The sequence below is a fragment of the Penaeus vannamei genome, chromosome 17 (assembly GCF_042767895.1).
Source record: "Penaeus vannamei isolate JL-2024 chromosome 17, ASM4276789v1, whole genome shotgun sequence".
NCBI lineage: Eukaryota > Metazoa > Arthropoda > Malacostraca > Decapoda > Penaeidae > Penaeus > Penaeus vannamei.
The window spans coordinates 8,984,355-8,989,354 of record NC_091565.1 but is presented as its reverse complement, the minus strand read 5'-3'; the positions used below and the strand labels follow the sequence as shown (position 1 = coordinate 8,989,354).

Here is a 5,000-nt window from a genome sequence, read left to right as displayed (position 1 = left end):
AAGGTGAGTGTTAAACGCAGGTGAAGTCCTTTTGCTCCTCAATCACCTACCATTTGCCCAATCGATCAGACTGGGAAGCCGCGTCGCCTGTGTCTTCTTGGTGTAATACCCCCCATGCCTCCCATGCTCACTCGTTGGCCGACTCCATCTCTCATTTACGTGGCAAACCAGCAGGTACCCAGGCCGCAAAGGGCGTCCGGGAGCTGGCAGACGTGTGGGAAGGGAGAGCGGCGGCCGTGACCAGTTGCAGACCACTGGCAACACCACGGTCCTCGCTTGCAACACCACCTCCTCTTCCGCAGGAGCTCTCGGGCCTTGCCAGCCACGTCCAATGGGTCCGGCGGCAGGTACACCGCCCGTGTCATGAGCTCAAGGACCAAGGATCGAAAGCCGTCCAAGGGGGAGCTAGCTAGAGCAACCTGCAGGAACACCGTGTCCTTCGCCTCGGACACCGGACTTCCCTGGCAGGATCACGCCCTTGAAGGATGAACAAGCCGAGGACCTCCCTCTAGGACAAGGACGTGGTGGGGGCCTCGGCTATGGCACTGTGGGAGGGGGGGGGTGCAAAGTGCCTGATCAGCTGCCTCTTGACGGGCTCAGCTGGACAGGCAAGCAGACAAGCAGAAAGGCAGACAGACAAACAGACAGGCAGGCAGACAATCAAATGGGCAGGCCAGGCAACCAAACAAACAGGAAGGCAAACAACCAGACAGGCAGGCAGGCAAAGGGGAAGACAAACTTCCAGACAAACAGATAGGCAGGCAGGTGGGCAGGCAGGCAAACAACCATACAGGCAGACAAAGAGACAGAGACAAACATACACACAGAGAGGGTGGCTGCTGACAGGCATTCAAACAGTAATTGGCAAACTAGTAAGTTTGTAGACAGAAAGACAGGTAGTTAAGAAGGTATTAAGCAGACAGGCAAACAAACAAGTAGGCTTTATGCTCACAAACATTAAAACAGGTAGACAGAAAAGTAGGGAGTCAGAATAATTTACACTAGTTTTGAGGTTTATGATGAGATAATCCAGGAATTTGTGATCAGCCCTTCTTGCTTTTAATCACATCTGTTATTTCCAGTTTCTCCTGTCAGTTTTTCTCTTTGAATGTCACAAATTTATTTCTGTGATCTTGGCAGCATACAGGAAATGTAATGTTACTTAAAGAGATAGATATATTCCTATTTTGAGCTCCTGTTCTTCATTGAGGAATGAATTGTTTGAATATGTTATAATTAATTTGTCATATGTAAGCTTTCAGTAGAAGGGCAGTCATTCTGAAATTGTCATTCATTCAGGTGGCACTTCTCAGTTATCTTATCTCAGTGATTGAAAGGGAATTACTACTAATCATTTACATACCAGGTTACTGTTTGACTGATAAGAATTTTTCAAGATTTTCTACATGAACATGGTATCCTTCTATTTGGGTAATGCAGAGGTTAATGGCAACTCAGTATTCATTGCAGGGGAGAAAAGTGGAAAATTGATGCAAGTTTGGTATAATTCACTCTTTTTATTGTTTAAGTCTCGCGGGTACACTAATAACAGATTTTACAGTAGCTGCATTATAGTATAATCTGTTGGATTAATGTAAAGTTATGTGATGAAAACTGTAAATTTGAGTTAGATGCATCATTTATAAGTCATGTGATGTATGCAAAAGAATGCATTTAAAAGAATGTACTGTTTCAGTCAGTCAGTTAATGATATTACAGTTTCTACCATATCAGGAGTACAGGAATATAAAGAAATTGAATTGATGTAGCTTAACTTATTTGAAATCTATTTTGCATTTTAAGGAAAATCTTTTAGATACTTGTAAATATTTGGAATAGGTGTGTGGCAAAAGTAGAAAAAGTATGGATGGGAATGAAGATCGTACCGATACAAGAGATGTATTTGACTGGTTTTGGTTATATCTTCGTCAGAAATACGTCTCTATGCACTATGAAGATATTCATTCTCATTCATACCTTTTCTATATACAGTTGGCCCGATTAAAGGTAAAGAAAAAGTAAGGGAAAGCCAACGAACAATAAATGATGAGTAACATTGGTAGGAATCTACGGTGTGGCTACAGCAAATGCAAACAGACCTAAAGTACATTCTAGAAAGATTGCTTCATATAATGCTATTCTGAATAATAACCAGCTAATTAAAACACGACAGGCATTAGTATGTGATCATTTGATTTAAAAAGAGAGGTATCAAAGACTTTCTCTAATTGTTTGATGTAGATTTTAAAATATATATATATATATACCAGGAATGAATTGCAAAGTAGTGATACATATTTCAACAAAATATGTCATATAGTCTACATGACATGTATGTTATGAAAGAGCTATGAAAGATGACTACATTCCATGTTAATCTCAGAGGAAGCTTTGGAAATTACTTTTTTTTAAGGATGTAAAGATGGGCCCATTCATGATTTTAGTGGAAAGGAAAAAATAATTCCTGTTCTTCACCCATAAACACATTGCCATTGGTACCAGGTACACACATTGTCCATTGTGGCTTGGTTTTGTTATTATTCTATAATTTATTTTTATTATTATTATTATTATTATTATTATTGTTGTTGTTGTTGTTATTGTTAATTAATATTGATTATAATGATTATTATGATTGATTATTGTTGTTGTTATTATCATCATTATTATTATTATCATTATTATTATCATTATTAACAAGAATAATTGCAATAAGAGTAAGAAAATTATTTTCCTGAAAACTTGAGGAATGGAGAAATAAGAGATGTCAGGTAAGCTAGCAATTGAAATCTCGATGATAAAACATTTGTGTAGCCATCTCTTATGTAAACAGAAGAGAACTGCAATGGGCAGGGCATATATATGAGTAGTATATGTACTGATGGCATGAGTAGTTTAGGGAATTGGATCAGTGCCCCTATCAGCAGTGTAGAAAAAGTGTGCAAGGAATGTATATGAGAATGAACAGTTTCGCTATGCAGGATTTGTAATTAGTGTTTCATTATGCTGATAAAGGTATAATATCAAAACATTAATTACATATCCTGGAGTATGGTAGTGTTAGGTCTAATTCGCATTCATACCTTTTCTAATTAATAGCCCTGTGCTGAATTTTTGTTTATTTATTCAATTTATATTCTCCCTCCAAAAATATTGCAAGCTTGAGTACCAAATTGACTGTACAAAAGATCAGTTTTGTGGCATCTAGCAGGCATTCTTTAGTGTGTACTCAGTTAAAAAAAAAGTTTACCCAGCAGAGCTTATGTGATAAACTGCTCATCTTTAACCTCATTAGCTTAGTGGTATAAGTGAATGATTAAAGTTTCACAGAGAAAAGGAAAGTGTATGAACACAGTTGTCTTATTTAGACTACTTGTTTAATTTTGTTTCTTTATCAAATAGAGCTATGTAAATACTATGTCTGTTCATATATTTGTCCATATATACATACATGCATACATGCAAAAGTGTGTGTATGTACACATAGGACCACACATGCATATCTACACACACACATGTACATGCATGTTTATACACACACACCTGCACACACATATATATATACTCATTCTTATATCATGGACATTGTTCAGTTATATCAATTATATTGTCCAGCAAACAATCCTGTTTGTCAGTGGATATGTTTTCACATGCATATCTATTTACATGTTCATTGCATTCTTGTTTAACCACTCCATCCTGTCATCACAAGAATAACAGTTGCTCAGTGCTGTTGCAAGTTTTTTCAAGGTTAAGATGTTACTTCCTCCTCTTATTCCATTTTCACTGAAAATTATATTATTCATAACTGTCTTTAGACCATAGTTACAAGGAAATAGTGAGTCTGCTGCTGGAGAACACACAGGAGCATTACGTCTTCTTGGAGGGTATCAGAAAATCATATGTACTTGTAAGAGAAGTAACACAGATCAGGGAGTGAAAAGCTTTTTTCTTTCTCCAGGCTCACTATACATCATGCATTCCTTAAAGAACTCGCTTCTGGGATTTACACTCGCTCACTCACTCATTCACTATTTCACTATCGCAATCACATGCTCACTCTCATTTTAGCTATCATTTTCTCTCACACTTTTATTCCCACACTTTGTATGCTGTAAATGTATACATACACGTAATCTTTTTTGTCGCCAGATTTGAGTTTTTGTATTTTTATTTATGTAAGGCATATTTTGATATTATGATAGCTTGAAAGAATAAATATATTGTGTCATGTTCTTGTTATTCAGGCTTATATACAGTTAACAGTAAGGGGTTGAATACTCTATATTAGAAAATGTACTATAGACATTTTTAATGTCTATAGTCAACTGTTTCAGAAAGAGTTATCGGTATATTGTTTGTTATAAACAAAATTTTTAGTTCCTGAGTTTCGCAATGGTAAAATTCTCATTGATGAGGTAATTTAAGCCGTGGCACTGAAAGAGAGAGAGCAGGAGACATGGAAGAGAGAAAGAAAGTGAGAGAGAGTGAGAGAGAGCGAGAGCGAGCAAAAGCAGGAGACGAAAGAAAAAGAGTGTGAGATTGATCAAAGAGAAAGTGCAAGAAAGATGGAAGAGAGAGAGAGCACAAGAGAGATGGAAGAGAGAGAGAACAAGAGAGATGGAAGAGATAGAGAGTGAGACATGGAAGACAGTGTATGAGAAAGATGGGCATAAGAGAGAGAGAGAAATGGAAGAGGGATAAAGGTAGAGAGTGAGAAATGGAAGAGGGAGAGAGTGAGAGATGGAAGAGGGATAGCGGGAGAGTGAGAGATGGAAGAGGGATAGAGTGAGAGATGGAAGAGGGATAGAGTGAGAGATGGAAGAGGGATAGAGTGAGAGATGGAAGAGGGATAGAGTAAGAGATGGAAGAGGGGTAGAGGGAGAGGTGGAGATGGGAGAAATAGAGAGGTGGAGATGGGAGAAATAGAGAGGTGGAGATGGGAGAAATAGAGAGGAGGAGATGGGAGAAATAGAGAGGAGGAGATGGGAGAAATAGAG

General features: G+C 38.2%; 1 protein-coding gene across 1 annotated transcript in view; it reads left to right on the top strand.

The window, feature by feature from the left end:
* The window catches only part of RhoGAPp190 (Rho GTPase-activating protein 190), a 230,601-nt gene that overhangs the window by 180 nt on the left and 225,421 nt on the right, over positions 1-5,000 (top strand). The window contains exon 1 of the mRNA XM_070131880.1: positions 1-3. This exon is cut by the window's left edge and continues 180 nt beyond it. The gene's annotated coding sequence lies outside the window, so the exon portion shown is untranslated. The remainder of the gene's footprint in view (positions 4-5,000) is intronic.